Source organism: Phyllobates terribilis, unplaced genomic scaffold (genome assembly GCF_046119375.1).
Source record: "Phyllobates terribilis strain yellow unplaced genomic scaffold, ASM4611937v1 Scaffold_2__4_contigs__length_985480577, whole genome shotgun sequence".
In the NCBI taxonomy this organism is placed as follows: Eukaryota; Metazoa; Chordata; class Amphibia; order Anura; family Dendrobatidae; genus Phyllobates; species Phyllobates terribilis.
The window spans coordinates 165,504,285-165,523,623 of record NW_027362762.1 but is presented as its reverse complement, the minus strand read 5'-3'; the positions used below and the strand labels follow the sequence as shown (position 1 = coordinate 165,523,623).

General features: G+C 45.2%; 1 protein-coding gene across 1 annotated transcript in view; it reads left to right on the top strand.

The window, feature by feature from the left end:
- The window catches only part of LOC141199519 (electroneutral sodium bicarbonate exchanger 1), a 265,649-nt gene that overhangs the window by 151,926 nt on the left and 94,384 nt on the right, over window positions 1-19,339 (top strand). The window lies entirely within an intron of this gene.

Sequence of the window (19,339 nt, the reverse complement as noted above, 5' to 3'; positions counted from 1 at the left end):
GGGCCTATTTCTGTAGTTGGTCCGGGTGGAATGGAGCCTGCTGAGGGGAATTTTACATATCACTGCAGTATGGTACATATTGCATATCTATTAAAGGAAAACTGTCAGCCGGTATCACTTAGTATACAGGTTGCAATAGTTGTGATAGACACGGTTTTCTCTGCTGCAGATCTAGCAGAGCTCAGTTGTTGAGCTGTGTATAACCTCATCAACATCACAGCTTTCTGGGTACATTGTATAGTGACATAAAGCTGCTACTCAGTGCTGGGGGTGGGGTTGGATTAGAATACACCAGACAGATTGTCCTGAAGTGATAATGTTCTGCTGATTGTATTGAAACAGCAAAGCACTGCCCGGTAAGTGACACATCACTGCTGGAATCAGGCTCTCTTCCCCTACATCTTGGTCCTCTCAGAATACATCGCACAAAAGCTGCTGACAGATTCCCTTCAAAACTGTATGTATTTATTTGTTAGTTTAGTTATTATTAGCTGTATTTCTATGTTAACTAGAAACCTACAGTGCTCTGGTGGTGAGGACACAGATGTAGGAATAAGTGAAGATTGCAGAGAGGGAGATTCATATTGTGAATGACAATTACATTATGCTGCTTTATATTATATTAACAGACACACGTTTTAACCCTATAGATGACTTAACGTTTTCCAACCGGAATAACTCTTTATCAGCTATTCACAGGATAGGTGATAACTTCTAGATCAGTAGGAGCTACCACTGGGACCCCCATCAATCATCAGAGTTTTATCCAAGTTAGAATGTAGTGGCAATCTATGACCACTAGTCTTTACATGATCTATGGGACTGTCGGAGAAAGCCAAGTGCAGCTCTAAAGCAGTTCCATAGAAAATGGAAGGAGCTGTGGTCGAGCATGCCCACTGCCGCTCACTACTAACCAGGATAAAAGTGCCTTATTCAGCAATTAGAAGGGGGTACACACCAGTTGGATCCCCCCCCCCTCCTCAACATGATCTAAAAGTTCTTTCCTATCATGTGAATAGGTGTTGACTTCTTGTGACCAGAATACCCTTAAGGTGCAGCTTATATGATGGGTGGGCTTTAACATGCCAGACAGAGGTGTACAGACTCCTGAGATCAGAAATCCAGTTCAATTGGACAACCAAAGAGACGTTTAAAATCCTAATTTTTGTACAATTAAAATGGATAAAGGCTTGGCATTTTTTAAGACCCTCTGTCATACAGAAGTGATTTTTTAAAAGTCCACAAAGAACAAACTGTGATTGTGGTTTTTGATACTGCCTTGATAATTGTAACACCATTAGGTAGAATACTGTAGCTCTGAAAATACCACATTGAGATTAAAACAGCACAATATAAGGTTTCCCCTGGCAGCCAATTAGGTAATAGAAGCATAGAAGACTCCATTTTTATTTTGCAAAAAAAATATCTAGCTAAATAGTTCCACCGCCTAAGTCTGCAGTCAATGGGGCCCAGTGGTTCAATGTTATACACTAGACCACCAGGGAACAATGTGTTAACCCCACCAACATACCCAAAGCCAACAGGTATGAATCTTTGTTTAACTAGAAATGTAGGGGACAAAAATATGAATCCCCATTTTTTCCTTGAATTACCAAAATAAAAGGCACTACCCTAAACCACCCACTTATTAGCATTAACAAATAAGGGAAGTTTTCAATGTCTGTTTTTTTGGTTCCTTAGCTTGTATGCATCCATAGACAAGATATTCCTACTTGGCCATTATGAGCCATTCCCCCAGTTTTTGTTCGCATTTTTCTTAAGAAATTTCTCCTCGTCATGTCAAATATCTTGTCGCTGTTTTCTTCCAGAAAATAAAAAAATTTTGTGTTGGAATCCAGTCAAAAATGATGTTTTTTTTCTCCTTTTCAGATTGTTACAGCTGTTCATGTTATTTTGTGATAATTATCTAAGTTGCCAATGTAGCATTTTCTTTGTCAATGGAGGTAAGCCCCTGCCAAATGGGTCTGGCATCGGCTTTCTCCTTTTTCCCCTCTTGAAAACTTATGAACTCTCAACTGAGCCGAGCGCTCATGTATATTGGGGAGATAACGGTCTGCTTAACCAACATGGCCCGATCTAGAGAGCCCTATTGACCCCTTTGGGGTCTTATATGTTGCCTTTTATTCAATAGTACAGAAAAGTGTAGTCTGCTGCTTTTTCACAGATTTATCTGGAGTCAGTAATCTGATTTGTTTGATATAAATTTCTGATAAATGTCTTTAAAGTGTGTAAAGAAGGCTTAATCATTGTATAATGCAGAGTGCTGCAATCTTCTGATAAATTTTGCTTTCTACTCATTATTTTCGAGATCGCTGCTGTTTATAACGACAGGCTGGTAACCTACCTGTATACTAATTTATAGATGAGATGACCACGGAAAGCGCTTCATTGTCTTCAGAACTGCTGACAATAGTCTGATTTCGAAATTTACAAAAGTTTCTAACTTTTTTTATTTAGATTTTCTGATCTATAGGGTGGGAATCCCCTTGTTTGTTGTCCCTTATTTAAGCAGCAAACAAAGATCATTAATGGCTCATGAGGACACAGAGATTTGTCCAAACGGGAATTTTATAATATTTAATTTGCCCTAAAATGATTGAGCTGTTGGGTTCCCTACAGTTTAAATCTGGTGAAGGTCGCTAGGATCTAAACCCAGGATCAGCACTTGGATCAGGTCTTCGTCAAGTCACCTTTGACAAACAGGGATTGTCCGCAACAGAATATAAAGGGGTGGAAGCACAATCATTTCTATGGAGGTCAGAAAAAACAAAGACCTCTTGTATTGTAGATTTTACTTATTGCATTTCATTTAAAAAATGTTTTATTAGACATTTAAATGAGGGGGCTCAGGGACTCAGTGCACCACTCTGTCTTCCCAAAAACAATGGTCTGAACCTCTCCTTATGTTGATTGACAGTACTCACTTTGTAGAGCTGTCTGAATTGAATCTTCAGCCATACAAGAGCTGAGAGCCCATACAATGTCAGTGTGTGCAAGAGCATTCTCATATCTTTCCTGTCTGCAGCGGCCACTCGCTGCACACAGGATCGCACAGTAGCAGGCGGCCGATATTGCCAGGAGAGGGATAAGAGTGCACAAACACACTGACATTGCAAGAGCTGAGTGCAAACACAGTGCCAGTGCTTTCCCATTTCTCTCCTTTCTGAAGCTGTTGCTCACGACACACAAAAACACACGGTAATGGACGGCTGGTGTGCACGCTCTTATCCTTCCATCCTGTCAGCATTGGCCGCCTGCTATTGTGTGATCCTGTGTGCAGCAAGCCGCGTGTGCAGATGGGAAAGGGGAATGGGGACGCACCTGCACACACCGACACAGTGTGTGCTCTGGATTGCTGCAGTGTCCATGTGGTCAGGGCTGAGGGTTTTATTCAGCAAGCGGTCAAAAGCGAATGCAGTTAATCAACATAAGGGCAGATGCGGATGACTGTAATTGAGAAGCTGGAAGATTAATTGACCTCTTTGCCATGCCATGGTGCACCAAAGCCCCCTTATTTATATATAAAAGGGTTGCCCGAGCATCTCCTATCAATAATGTATCCTTGATAGGTCATCAGTATCAGATAAGTGGGGATTCAACACCTGGTAATCCCACCTCTCAGCTGTTATTAACTTCTTCGGTGGCCGGATGTAAACTTTGACCAGAGCTGTACAGCAGAGCTCTGGTCAATATGTAGACGACACTGCACACTGTTCTCTTGACTGCTGATCTTGTCAGTGTCTTATGCACATTGATCGGCGCTGTGCCTGACATCTATGTTCAATGTTTACATCCAGCCGCCAGAGCTGGTGGAGTTGTCAGGTGTCAGACTCCACCGATCTGATATTGATCACCTAGCTGATGGATAAGTCATTAGTATTGGATGCAATTCCTTTAAGATGATTTTAAATTGTAAGCATTGACCTGGTTGCGGTAACATTTACTATTTTTAAAACCAACCAGTTGTGAAACGGTTTCTTTAACTAGACAATTTGGATACATTTACATATTTTTTTTGCAGAAGAACACATTCACAGAGCAGCATTTTAGGAAGTGATTGTTTTCTGTTGTTCCCCTCCTCCAACGTCTTACTGTATTTTGCTATTTCGTACAGAGACTTAAAAAGAAGACCTTTCAGAAAATCAGTGCGCCATTGTTGGAATTTACATTATTGTTTATTTATGTTTCTGTGGCAACACAGCTTGACATTGTGCCAAGCAAATTGCCCGCAATAAATAATGCATAGCTGCCGAAGACATATTCCAATTCATATTGTGCTGTTATTGTACATCGGAGCTTTGTAACACCCAACTGGGGTCCCTAATTATCGTGGCAGGGTGGTCCCCACTTTGTTGGGAAGAAAATGTGACTTTGAGTTAATCACTACTTCATAATAAAAAAAAAAAAAAGGCCAAACCTCGTGCTGCCCATCACTAAACACTCCAACATGAGACCCCCACCAAGCTTTGACAATAAGATGGATCAAATGATAAAATAAATCTAAAGTTAATAAATTTAATAACCAACACAATGTGGTCCTATTATTGCTAACAAAAACTACAGAAATGCCAAAGGAGTGTTCACAATACAATCACTTTAATTACCATGTTTGGGAAAAAAACTGAACCGAAACTTGTAGACAAAAGCCATTGAGCTTACAATTAAAAGGAATTTGTCAGCAGGTTTTTACTCCTTAACGGAGAGCGACATAATGTAGGAGCAGAGACCCTGATTCTAAGGATGTGTCATTTACCAGGCTGCATGCTGTAGTTTCAATACAATCAATGTTTTATCAGCAGAAGATTATCACTGCACCAAGCAACCCAGTAAGTTACACATCAATGGAATTAGACTTTCTGCTCCTACATCATGTTGCTTTGAGATTCCATAGCAAAAACCTGCTGACGGATTCCCTTTAAGGCTACGTTCCCACAGTGAGCATTTGGTGAGTCTTTGATGTTTTCTACAGCATTGCATTTTCTCCCCAACTCTGTGTGCACAGGCCGACAAAATAAGGGGTTTTCCCAACATTAACTTTTTGTACTTCCCAGGCTCGTGCAGTGTAAAAATAACAAAATGAACCTTCCTAACCTACTGCAGCTCTAGTGCTGCCTCTCCGCTGCATCCCCAGTGTTTGTTGACAGGCTGCAGCAGTGACGTCACATCTGCATCACATGCCAGTTACAGCCAATCTGTGCTCAGTGGTGATGCTGATTTAGTCGGCACGAGGCCACTGAGCCCAGCGGTCACATGTCGAGTAGCCGTGATGTCGCCGCTAATAAAGGCCATATGCAGCGGCAGAAAGGCAGTACTGGAGCAATGGTGGTTTGTAAAGCTTATTTTGTTACTTTTACACCTAGAAAGCCTGGAGTTGTCCAGAACTAACACATTGATGACCTAGCCTATATGAGATCAGTGGAAGTCTGACTCCCGGCACCCCAACCAACCAGCTGGTATCTTCTTTGGCAGCGGCTGGATGCAAGCAATGTATGCAGCGGAACATCAGAGCTACGCACATTGTGTAGCAGCCGCTGCCAAGTATTGCAGCAAATCTCATGGACAACTCCATAAATTCTAGAAAATCCCCATAATATCGCCATATTAGTTGAAATATTGTTTCATGTTCTACATCTACAGGTGCTTCTCAAAAAAATTAGAATATCACCAAAAAGTTAATTTATTTCAGTTCTTCAATACAAAAAGTGAAACTCATACAATGGGTACCCCTTTAAATTTTTCACTCTTTGTTTCATTGCAGCCAAATATCACATGGTCATAAGTATTCAGACCCTTTGCTCAGTATTGAGTAGAAGCCCCCTTTTGAGCTAGTACAGCCATGAGTCTTCTTGGGAATGATGCAACAAGTTTTTCACACCTGGATTTGGGAAACCTCTGCCATTCTTCCTTGCAGATCTTCTCCAGTTCTGTCAGGTTGGATGGTGAACGTTGGTGGACAGCCATTTTCAGGTCTCTCCAGAGATGCTCAATTGGGTTTAGGTCAGGGCTCGGGCTGGGCCAGTCAAGAATGGTCACAGAGTTGTTCTGAAGCCACTCCATTGTTATTTTAGCTTAGGGTCATTGTCTTGTTGGAAGGTGAACCTTCTGCCAAGTCTGAGGTCCAGAGCACTCTGGAAGAGGTTTTCATCCAGGATATCTCTGTACTTGGCTGTATTTATGTTTCCTTCAATTGCAACCAGTCGTCCTGTCCCTGCAGCTGAAAAACACCCCATAGCATGAGGCTGCCACCACCATGTTTCACTTTTGGGATTGTATTGGGCAGGTGATGAGCAGTGCCTGGTTTTCTCCACATATACCGCTTAGAATTATCGCCAAAAAGTTCTATCTTTGTCTCATCAGACCACATAATCTTATTTCTCAATGTCTGGGAGTCCTTCATGTGTTTTTGAGCAAACTCTATGCAGGCTTTCATATGTCTTGCACTGAGGAGAGGCTTCCGTCGGGCCACTCTGCCATAAAGGCCCGACTGGTGGAGGGCTGCTGTGATAGTTGACTTTGTGGAACTTTCTCCCATCTCCCTACTGCATCTCTGGGGCTCAGCCACAATGATCTTGGGGTTCTTCTTTACCTCTGTCACCAAGGCTCTTCTACCACAATTGCTCAGTTTGGCTGGATGGCCAGGTCTAGGAAGACTTCTGGTGGTCCCAAACTTCTTCCATTTAAGGATTATAGAGGCCACTGTGCTCTTAAGAACCTTGAGTAATGCAGAAATTCTTTTGTAACCTTGGCCAGATCTGTGCCTTGCCAGAATTCTGTCTCTGAGCTCCTTTGGGCAGTTCCTTTGAGCTCATGATTCTCATTTGGTATGACATGCACTGTGAGCTGTGAGGTCTTATATAGACAGGTGTGTGTCTTTCCAAATAAAGTCCTATCAGTTTAATTAAACACAGCTGAACTCCAATGAAGGAGTAGAACCATCTCAAGAAGGGTCACAAGGAAATGGACAGCATGTGACTTAAATATAAGTGTCTGAGCAAAGGGTCTGAATACTTATGACCATGTGATATTTCAGTTTTTCTTTTTTAATAAATTTGCAAAAATTTCTACATTTCTGTTTTATTTCAGTAAAAATGGGGTGCAGAGTGTACTTTAATGAGCAAAAAATGAACTTTTTTAGAATTTACCAAATGGCTGCAATGAAACAGAGTGAAAAATTTAAAGGGTTCTGAATACTTCCGTACCTACTGTATATTATATAGAGTCATTACAAACAGAGTGATCTATTCCAAGTGTTTATTTCTGTTAATGTTGATGATGATGGCTTACAGCCAATGAAAACACAAAAGTCATTATCTCAGTAAATTAGAATACTTTATAACAAACGCTTGAAAAATGTTTTTAAAATCCGAAATGTTGGCCTACTGAAATGTATGTTCAGTAAATGCACTCAGTACTTGGTCGGGGCTCCTTTTGCATCAATTACTGCATCAATGCGGCGTGGCATGGAGGCGATCATCCTGTGGCACTGCTGAGGTGTTATGGAAGCCCAGGTTGCTTTGATAGCAGCCTTCAGCTCGTCTGCATTGTTGGGTCTGGTGTCTCTCATCTTCCTCTTGACAATTCCCGATAGATTCTCTATGGGGTTAAGGTCAGGCGAGTTTGCTGGGCCAATCAAGCACAGTGATACTGCTGTTTTTATACCAGGTATTGGTACTTTTGGCAGTGTGGACACTTTCCATCTCCAGAAAGCTTGTCGGCAGAGGGAAGCATGAAGTGCTCTAAAATTTCCTGGTAGACGGCTGCGCTGACTTTGGTCTTGATAAAACACAGTGGACCTACACCAGCAGATGACATGGCCCCCCAAACCATCACTGATTGTAGAAACTTCACACTAGACCTCAAGCAGCTTGGATTGTGGCCTCTCCACTCTTCCTCCAGACTCTGGGACCTTGATTTCCAAATGAAATGCAAAATTTGCTTTCATCTGAAAACAAAACCTTTGACCACTGAGCAACAGTCCAGGTCTTTTTCTCCTTGGCCCAGGTAAGATGCTTCTGGCGTTGTCTATTGGTCATGAGTGGCTTGACACAAGGAATGCAACACTTGTAGCCCATGTCCTGGATACGTCTGTGTGTGGTGGCTCTTGAAGCAATGACTCCTGCAGCAGTCCACTCCTTGTGACTCTCCCACAAATCTTTGAATGGCCTTTTCTTAGCAATCCTTTCAAGGCTGCGGCTATCCCGGTTGCTTGTGCTCCTTTTTCTACCACACTTTTTCCTTCCCCTCAACTTTCCATTAATATGCTTGAACACAGCACTCTGTGGACAGCCAGCTTCTTTAGCAATGACCTTTTGTGGCTTACCTTCCTTGTGGAGTGTGTCAATGACTGCCTTCTGGACATCTGTCAAGTCAGCAGTCTTTCCCATGATTGTGGCGCCTACTAAAACAGACTAAGGGACCGTTTTAAACGCTTCGGAAGCCTTTGCAAGTGTTTTTTTTGTTAATTATTCTAATTTACTGAGATAATGACTTTTGTGTTTTCATTGGCTGTAAGCCATAATCATCAACATTAACAGAAAGAAACACTTGAAATAGATCACTCTGTAATGACTCTATATAATGAGTTTCATTTTTTGAGTTGAAGAACTGAAATAAATTAACTTTTTAATGATATTCTAATTTTGCGAGAAGCACCTGTATATCCCCACATTTAAGCTTCTATTCTTGTGTGCATTTGGTCTGCACACCCTGATGTACTCTACATGTCATTACCGTGGGATCGGTGTGACGCGAGTACATTACTCCCACGTCTTATATAACTAATGAAAGCGGTTAATGCGCTATTTTCCACCTCTCCAAGCTATTGAACTGCCTGTGTATAGACGTGTCTCTAATAATAGCTGCCTCTCCTGCAGAGAACGGCCTGTTACGTAAACATTTTCATATATCCAATAATATCAAGGAAATGGAAGACTAAGCAGTAAGTGGAGAATATATCTCTGGTTGGATATAGACTTTCAGTGACACATTTTTATTCCAGTCCCACTGACAGATCATTATTCTTCAGCTCTGACTATTTTAAAACCCTATGCAGAAGAAAAGCAGAAGCAAAATGAACGCTGGGTCATTTCCTGCAGCGCAATGCTTTCAACAAGCATTTTATTGCAAAGAGGATTTTATTCACATTTATTCCACTATTTACGGCGGCACATTAAATGTAATCGGTATTTCCGCAGTCTGCAGTATTTCTAAATTTAGAGAGAGAGTAAATATTATCCTTTTTTTCTTTAGAGGCATTGTCTTATTGGATGTAATCTTTTTTTTTTTTTAAATGTTATTTTCACACTTAGATTTGATTTCCCACGGTGGTAATTCTTTTGGATTGAACAGGGAGCAGCATTTTAAGTTCTCCCTTTTGACATATAAAAGCTATTAGACGGTTAGGACTGTTCCAATTAGGTACACCTTGTCGCCGTGGGATAGCTTTTACACTTTTTTTAAAATCAAAATTTGACATGTACTGTGACGGGAGCTAGTTACCCCATCCGCAGATGTCCAATCTTCTTCTGTAGGCCCCGGACATGGAAAGGCTTTTCTTACACTGGGATATATAAAATATGACTATTGCACAGTGTCTCCAAGATGAACTTAACTTTTATTCTCACAAACAGGTTTTATAGAGAATCACACAGGCTATTTTTAGCACCCATTGTTCTCACCAGATAATACCCACAGTAGGCTCCCAGACAGCAATTATGCAACAACCCATTAATCAGCACATTATCTGTTTGCCACTGCTAAGTGAGCATAGGAAGGTGGGGGCCAGGAGTGCTTCGGTCACATCACAAAATGTCCAACAATATGTGATCCACAATATTCACCCCACTTTATAACATTATGTCCAATTAGCTGCATAGGCGTTACGACAATCCCCATGTGGCAAAATCTTGGAGTACTGGGTTGATCCGTCACAATGCTCCCCCTTCCCGGACAGGATCGGCCTACCCAGTCTGCTCCCCGACGGATCAGCTGGAGGAGGTCCACGATTTATGAGGTTGGTAGCAGGTTGGTTTGTCGGCTTTGTCCATCGGCGTTACCATTTTGCTTGCCAGGTCTATAGTGGATGGTGAAGTCTAACGGTTGTAGCACCAAACTCCACCGTAGTAGCCTGTCATTGTCCCCTGAGACCCGATTAAGCCATACCAGGGGGTTATGGTCCGTTATGAGGGAAAACTTTCTTCCATACAAATATGGTTGGAGCTTCTTGGCAGCCCATACTACTGCCAGGCATTCCTTTTCGACGGCCGCATAGCTGACTTCTCGAGGCAGTAATTTCCGACTCAGATAAGCTATTGGGTGTTCTTGGCCGTCCGGCCCGACTTGGCTCAGTACTGCCCCCAAGCCAAACATAGATGATTCTGTGTGAACAAGGAAACTTTTAGTTGGATCGGGTGCGGCCAATATCGGGGTATTTGTGAGAGCGTCCTTTAGCTGGCGGAAGGCTTCCTCACACTCGGGGGTCCAGGTTACCTGGCGGGGGAGGTTCTTGCTTGTCAGATCAGTGAGGGGCTTGGCAATGCTGCTGTAATCAGGGACAAATTTCCTATAATACCCCGCTGTCCCTAGAAAGGCCATGACTTGGGTCTTGGTACGTGGCGTGGGCCACTTGGCTACGGCCTCAATCTTGGCGGGTTCCGGTCGTTGTTGTCCACGCCCCACCCAATGTCCTAAATACTGAACCTCTGCTTTGCCTACGTGACACTTGTTGGGGTTCAGGGTGATTCCGGCTTTATGGATCCTATCCAATACTGTCTCTAGGTGATTTAGATGCTCATCCCATGTCGCGCTGTAGACGGCGATGTCATCCAGGTAGGCACAAGCATAGTCCTGGAGACCTTCCAGAAGCTGGTCAGCCAGCCTCTGGAAGGTTGCGGGGACCTTCTTCATCCTAAATGGCATAACCCCAAACTGGAATAAGCCAAACGGGGTGACAAATGCAGACTTGGGAATAGCATCAGGACTTAGGGGGATCTGCCAATAGCCTTTGCATAGATCGATGGTGGTCAAATACTTTGCCCCAGCCAGCCGGTCTAACAACTCGTCCACACGCGGCATTGGATACGCATCCGTAACAGTTTTCTCATTTAGCTTGCGATAGTCTACACAAAACCGGGTAGTCCCATCTTTCTTACGCACTAACACTACAGGGGACACCCAGGGACTATCTGACTCCTCAATGACCCCTAACAGCAACATCTCCTGTATCTCTTGTCGCATCCCTTCTCGTATAGACTCCGGGACGCGGTAGGGGGGTTGTCTCAGGGGGGTCTGATCTTGTGTCTCAACCTTGTGTTGTGCAAGTCAGGTGAACCTCGGTCTCTCTGAGAACATTCTCTGCCGCTGCCTCAGCAATGTCTCAGCCTGCTCTCTCTCCCGGGCCCCTAGGTTTTCTCCTAAGTGTACTTGGTCCCAGGTTTTTGACTGAGTCCTCTCACCTAAGACATCAGGCAAGGGGAGTTCTGCTAAATCCTCTGCTTCGGGTGCGCAGATGGCAGCTACCTCTTCAGGGCGCTCCCGGTAGGTCTTCAGCATATTCATGTGGAACATGCGGATAACCCTGGGGTCGTCACAATCGGCGACATTGTAGGTGGTGTCGGCTATTTTCCCCACTACCCGGTAAGGCCCCTGCCATGCGGCCTGGAATTTGTTCTGCCTAACCGGTTCTAGTACCAGGACCTTCTGTCCAATCTCGAAGGTGCGTTCTCTAGCCCTCTGATCGTACCATACACGCTGTTGCCGTTGGGCCGCCTGCATGTTCACACTCACAGCCTGAGTCAACTCCTGCAGTCGGTCCAGAAGTTCCAGCACGAAAGGCACGATAGGGGTTCCTGCTATGGTTTCCTCCCCTTCCAAGAGTTCACGCACTAAGTCTAGGGGCCCCCTCACCCGCCTCCCATATAACAGTTCAAATGGGGAGAACCCCGTAGATTCTTGGGGCACCTCCCGATAGGCGAACAGGAGGTGCGGCAAGAATTTCTCCCAGTCCCTGTAGGTCCGGGTGAACGCCCCAATGAGTTGTTTTAACGTTCCGTTAAAGCGCTCACACAACCCATTGGTTTGCGGGTGGTATGGGGCGCTTCTAATGGACTTTACACCACACAGTCTCCACAGTTGGCTGGTCACCTCTGCCGTAAATTGGGTGCCCTGATCCGAGATAATCTCACGGGGAAATCCAACCCGTGAGAAAACCTGGAGCAGGGCAGCCGCCACCGTTTCTGCCAGTATGTTAGGTGAGGCAACCGTCTCTGGATACCGCGTGGCGTAATCTATCACTGTCAATATATACCTTTTCCCTGACTGACTGGGTTTGGCTAACGGCCCTATCAGATCGACCGCTACTCGGCTAAATGGCTCCTCCTCAATGAGAAGGGGGTGTAATTTGGCCTTGCAGCGATCTCCCCTCTTGCCAATGGGCTGGCAACTGTCACAGGTCTGGCAGTACTGACGAACATCATGGGATAACCCTGGCCAAAAGAAGTTTTGTGTCAGACTATGCCTGGTGCGGCTGACTTCGAGGTGCCCCGCCAAGGGTATGTCATAAGAGATTCGCAGCAACTCCTGCCTATACTTTTTGGGAACTACCAGCTGTCGTTTTACAGTGGGGCTCATCCCTGAGTGAGTTTGCTCTGTAACCCTATAGAGGCGTCCCTGATGCCATATAAACTGTTCACCTTCCAGTACCCCTCTCCCCTCCTGTGCCTTCCCGCGATACCCCTGCAATGAGGGATCCTCTAGTACCTACCTCCTAAATTCTGCTGGGGTGTCCCATGAAATGTGTCTTGCTATGGGAATACGCGAAGGGCTGTGGTGTCTTACCGGGGCCTCCTCCGAGTGTGATTCCGCCTCCCCAGCTCGAGCTTGTCTCCGGGTAGTCACAGGATATGTCTCTGCCAGTGGGGCGACCGAGAAGGAAGACAACATGGGCCCCAAGTCATTTCCCAGCCGGACGTCTGCAGGCAAATCCTTCATCATGCCGACCTCGACAAGGCCATCCCCGAGCCCCCAGTTCAGGTGAATCTTGGCCGTGGGCAGTCGATGTATGGCTCCTCCTGCTACACGGACCGCCACTGTCCGACCCGTCTTTTGGTCTTGGGCGAGATGCGACTTCACAAGGGTCAGAGTAGCTCCGGAATCTCTTAATCCCTGCAGTCGTTTTCCATTAATCCACACCGACTGTTGATGTTGTTGTCGATTATCCACCTGGGCTGCCTGCACAGGGTCCACTTCATGCAGCACTCCCTCTATGTCTTCCATCCCATAATTAGCCATAGCCACCGATGCCTTGGTAACAGTGTACAGCGGCCCGGTTGAAGGTGGCCGTTTCCGGTTTTGGCCACTGGGTGCGCTGGGTCCGGTTGGGACAGTGTCTCTGCAGGTGACCCAGCTGATGGCAGGTGTGGCATCGCACCCCAGGAGGACTCTGGTAGGCCGGGGTATTGGTGGGTCCCTCACAAAGCTTCCGTGGTTTAGGGGCCTCCAGACCCATGGGAGGGCCCCTTGAGACAGTTTTGGACCCTGAAAATTGGGCCCTCCTGGCATCATAATGTTCATCGGTCAGCCGTGCGGCCTCCTCAAGAGTCGTCGGTCGTCGGTCCCGAAGCCATTCTTGCATCTCGGGATTTAACCCAGTAAAGAATCGTTCTAACGCGATGAGCTGTAGGACGTCCTCCTTCGTATCTGCTTTGCTACCTTGTACCCACTGTAGCAGTGACCGCCATAGTTTACAGGCCCATTCAGCGTGGGTATCTGTTTCCCGTTTTGAGGTTTTGCGGAACTTTTGACGGTATGCCTCTGGTGTTAGTGCATACCGGGCCAAGATCACTTCTTTGACTCGCTTATAGTCCATACAGTCCTTATCCGATACAGTGCGATAGGCATCCGCTGCCCGGCCTGTCAGCTTGCTGGCCAGAATCTGGACCCAATCCTCCGGCTGCACTTTATGAAGGGTACACTGCCGCTCAAAGTCCTGCAGAAAGCCATGAATGTCTTCCTCTGCCTCCCCCAACTGTCGGAAGGCATTGTATTGGATCTTTTTGTGGCTTACCCCTGCTGGTACTGGGGAGGAAGCCAGGGCTCCCCCTGCTCGCTGTATCTCCTCTCTCCGCTCCGCCATCTCCATCTTGGCTAGCTCTATCTTGGTCCGCTCTGCCATCTCCATCCTGGCTAGCTCCATCCGCTCTGCCCTCTCCATCTCCATCTTTTTATCCAGATCAGTACGCACATCAGCCATCACCTTATCTATGATCTGCACTGCCGGGTTGGGAGCATAAAGTGCCAGTCTGCTCTTTACCTCCCTCTGGAATTCAGGCTCTTCCACGTTCCCGATGGAGGTTGTTGCGTTGTCGAGCTCCATAATGGCTGCTATCAAATCCGCTTTTGTTTTGTTGCTGGCGGTTAACCCTCGAGCTTCCACAAGGTCCTTCAACGTATTCCTCTTTAGCTTCTGGTAGATGTCTTCCATTCAGTCCTTGGTTCCTGAAGAAGATGGACCGCATCCCACCGCTGCCACCAGTGTGACGGGAGCTAGTTACCCCTTCCGCAGATGTCCAATCTTCTTCTGTAGGCCCCTGATATGGAAAGGCTTTTCTTACACTGGGATATATAAAATATGACTATTGCACAGTGTCTCCAAGATGAACTTAACTTTTATTCTCACAAACAGGTTTTATAGAGAATCACACAGGCTATTTTTAGCACCCATTGTTCTCACCAGATAATACCCACAGTAGGCTCCCAGACAGCAGTTATGCAACAACCCATTAATCAGCACATTGTCTGTTTGCCACTGCTAAGTGAGCACAGGAAGGTGGGGGCCAGGAGTGCTTCGGTCACATCACAAAATGTCCAACAATATGTGATCCACAATATTCACCCCACTTTATAACATTATGTCCCATTAGCTGCATAGGCGTTACGACAACCCCCATGTGGCAAAATCTTGGAGTACGGGGTTGATCCGTCACATGTACTATTTACATACAGTGGGAACAGAAAGTATTCAGACACCTTCAAATTTTTCACTCTTTGTTTCATTGCAGCCATTTGGTAAATTCCAAAAAGTTAATTTTTTTTCTCATTAATGTATACTCTGCACCCCATCTTGACTGAAAAAAACAGAAATGTAGAAAGTTTTGCAAATTTATTAAAAAAGAAAAATTGAAATATCACATGGTCATAAGTATTCATGCTGTCCATTTCCTTGTGATCATCCTTGAGATGGTTCTACTCCTTCATTGGAGTCCAGCTGTGTTTAATTAAACTGATAGGACTTGATTTGGAAAGGCACACACCTGTCTATATAAGACCTTACAACTCACAGTGCATGTCAGACGAAATGAGAATCATGAGCTCAAAGGGACTGCCCAAGGAGCTCAGAGACAGAATTCTGGCAAGGCACAGATCTGGCCAAGGTTACAAAAGAATTTCTGCATTACTCAAGGTTCTTAAGAGCACAGTGGCCTCTATAATCCTTAAATGGAAGAAGTTTGGGACCACCAGAAGTCTTCCTAGACCTGGCCATCCAGCCAAACTGAGCAATTGTGGTAGAAGAGCCTTGGTGAGAGAGGTAAAGAAGAACCCCAAGATAATTGTGGCTGAGCTCCAGAGATGCAGTAGGAAGATGGGAGAAAGTTCCACAAAGTCAACTATCACAGCAGCCCTCCACCAGATGGGCCTTTATGACAGAGTGGCCCAATGGAAGCCTCTCCTCAGTGCAAGACATATGAAAGCCCGTATAGAGTTTGCTCAAAAACACATGAAGGACTCCCAGACTATGAGAAATAAGATTCTGTGGTCTGATGAGACGAAGATAGAACTTTTTGGTGATAATTCTAAGCGGTATGTGTGGAGAAACCCAGGCACTGCTCATCACCTGCCCAATGCAATCCCAACAGTGAAACATGGTGGTGGCAGCCTCATGCTATGGGGTGTTTTTAGGCTGCAGGGACAGGACGACTGGTTGCAATTGAAGGAAACATGAATGCGACCAAGTACAGAGATATCCTGGATGAAAACCTCTTCCAGAGTGCTCTGGACCTCAGACTTGGCTGAAGGTTCACCTTCCAACAAGACAATGACCCTAAGCACACAGCTAAAATAACAAAGGAGTGGCTTCAGAAAATCTGTGACCATTCTTGACTGGCACAGCCCGAGCCCTGACCTAAACCCAATTGAGCATCTCTGGAGACACCTGAAAATGGCTGTCCACCAAAGTTCACCAACCAACCTGACAGAAGTGGAGAGCATCTGCAAGGAAGAATGGCAGAGGACCCCCAAATCTTGTTGCATCATTCACAAGAAGACTCATGGTTGTACTAGCTCAAAAGGGTGCTTCTACTCAATACTGAGCAAAGGGTCTGAATGCTTATGACCATGTGATATTTCAGATTTTCTTTTTTAATAAATTTGCAAAAATTTCTACATTTCAGGTTTTTTTCGGTCAAGATGGGGTGCAGTGTACATTAATGAGAAAAAAAATGAACTTTTTAGAATTTACCAAATGGCTGCAATGAAACAAAGAGTGAAAAATTTAAAGGGGTCTGAATACTTTCCGTAGCCACTGTACTTACTTACTGCAGGGTATATGCTCATTTTGCTTCATTTTAGGTTTTGTCATATAAAAGGTATATATGATATGATGGAAGGCATTTAGGTATAAAGGCTTTTCCACCTGGTTGCTCATTTTACAGAGTAGGATTTCCTTTGACCATCATTTTACAGCTTAGGTGAGGGACTGTATAGCTTAGGTAAGGGACAGAGGCCGCGGTACAGCACTACAGCATGTAATATCCATTGGTGGGTAAATTCAATAGGACTTTAGAGGAAGTGGCTGGAAGGAAAGGGGTCATTATGTGGAATCTGTAGCAAGAACTATTTTTGGGTTTGGGCATGTTTAGATGCCATATTGTTTAGGAAGCGTCTCTATTGGTCATTGATTATGGGCATTAATAGCTGGCTCACGGTTTAGAGATTATCTGTGACTGGCAGCATACTACTTCTTTGGGGGCATCTATGGGGCATCAATGACTGGGTCACCCGTTGTAGGCTTCTATAATAGGTATATCATTAAAGGAGCACATATGCCTGGAAGTTACTGCACAGACTGTGAGGGGAGCGAGGTGGAGAGAAGACACAGGGGTTTTGCCTCGGACAGGTCATCCAAAATGCATCGTCCCCAGCCGGCTCATCAAATTAAGTTTTCTCTGAAATGTCGCAGGGTTTCAGAGTAAAGCGTACATTGCTGCAATAACGTACTTAGTGCCTGATACATGCAGCTCGCAGTTTGGTCAGAATTTCTGTAAATTGTGTACAGTACAGTTCACTAACAACCCACTGGTTACATCTGCATCATTAGAAGCTTAAAAAGGGGATACCCTCAGATAATAAATTCCTCACGTGTCCCCAATTTGTGGGGGAACCTGGAAGCAATTTGAAATTTCTTTGCATCTCCATCACAGGAGAAACTAAACCTTACATGGTTTCACTTGGGTTAATGGATGATGTTACTGAACAAAGGTCTCCCCGCTATTAAAGGGTTATTCCTAATAGTAAGTGATCTCCTATCTTAGAATAGGGTATAAGATGCTGTTCGCTGGGGGATTTGACCACTTGAACCTCCACAGTGCAGAGAATGGGCCTCTGGAACCTTGAAAGAAAACCCCAAAATATATAACTTTTTAAATTAAATGCAGTATGTTAAAAATCTTGATGGAGTACTCCAAATATCATACAAATAAATAAGTGAGGTTCGAGTGTTACACGAAAACTGCTTTCCTAATCAGTACCTGGGAAAAGCATAGCACACCATTTTGGCCAGATCTACAACTCGTCTGTAGATTACTTTGCAGATGTGGAGTAAAATGAGACACCAAGGAGTTTAGAAAAGTGAAGTGTCACTTACCCAGGAATGGGTCAATATACAACATTGAGTCAAACTTCAGTCTCAAATACTGCAATAAAAAACATCCAAGGTGTTTTACAGAGGCAAAGGATAGATAACATAGCACACCCAGGGGTTTATCTGTAGCAGCCTTAAAGGGAATCTGTCAGCAGGATTTTGCTAAGTAATCCAAGGACAGCATGAAGTAGGGGCTGAGACACAGATTCCAGGGATGTGACACTTGTTGGGTTAAGTGCTGTTGTTTCAGTACAATGAATGTTTTATCACCAAGTGATTATCACTGCCTGGACTACAGCTTCCGTGAGCCTTGCTCTGACCACGCACCATGCAGCTCACTGTCAATAGACAATGTACATAGAAAGTCTGGTGTGGGCGGGGTTAGCTTTCTGAGCTCTGCTACATGCTGCATCTAAAAATTATTATTTATTATTATAGCGCCATTAATTTATTGGCGCTTTGTGTTTAAAAGGGGTATACATAGCAAACAACAAGTACAATAATTTGGACAAAAACAAGTCAGTGACTGGTGCAGTAGGAGAAAGGACCCTGCCCGCGAGGGCTCACAATCTACCAGGGATGGGTGAGGATACAGTAGGTGGGGGTAGAGCTGGTCGTGCAGCGGTATGGTGGAGCGGGGGTTACTGCAGGTTGTAAGCTAGTTGGAAGAGGTGGGTCTTCAGGTTCCTTTTGAAGGTTTCCACGGTAAGCGAGAGTCTGATGTGTTGGGGTAGAGAGTTCCAGAGTAGGGGGCATGCACAGGAGAAATCTTGTATGCGATTGTGGGAGGAGGAGATTAGAGGGGAGTAGAGAAGGAGATCTTGTGAGGATCGGAGGTTGCGTGCTGGTAAGTACTGGGAGACTAGGTCACAGATGTATGGAGGAGACAGGTTGTGGATGGCTTTGTATTCCATGGTTAGGGTTTTAAACTGGAGTCTCTGGGCAATGGGGAGCCAGTGAAGGGATTGACAGAGAGGAGAGGCTGGAGAGTAGCGGGGGGACAGGTGGATTAGTCGGGCAGAAGAGTTTAGGATAGATTGGAGGGGTGCGAGAGTGGTGGAAGCGAGGCCACAGAACAGGAGGTTGCAATTGCAGGCGCGAGATGATGAGGGCATGTGACTCGCCCCCTGGGCCGTTGGGCACCCGGGACCGGGCTTCTGTGCGATGCTGGGGGTAGTAGTGGCAACCCGATCCCGTGGCTCAGGGTGGTCAGACCAAATGCTGTGGCAGTCTATTTATAGATTTGGGAATGTCCGACTACGCCACCCGTGGATTGCGGTCAGCGATGACCGCCGCTGCAAGGCAGACTGCTGAGGCTGGTGTTGGTGTGCAGCACAGGGATAGGATAACTCCCCACGGGAAGAGTGTAGCCTCAGGGCAATGTAGGTGGATGCTGGGGGTGAT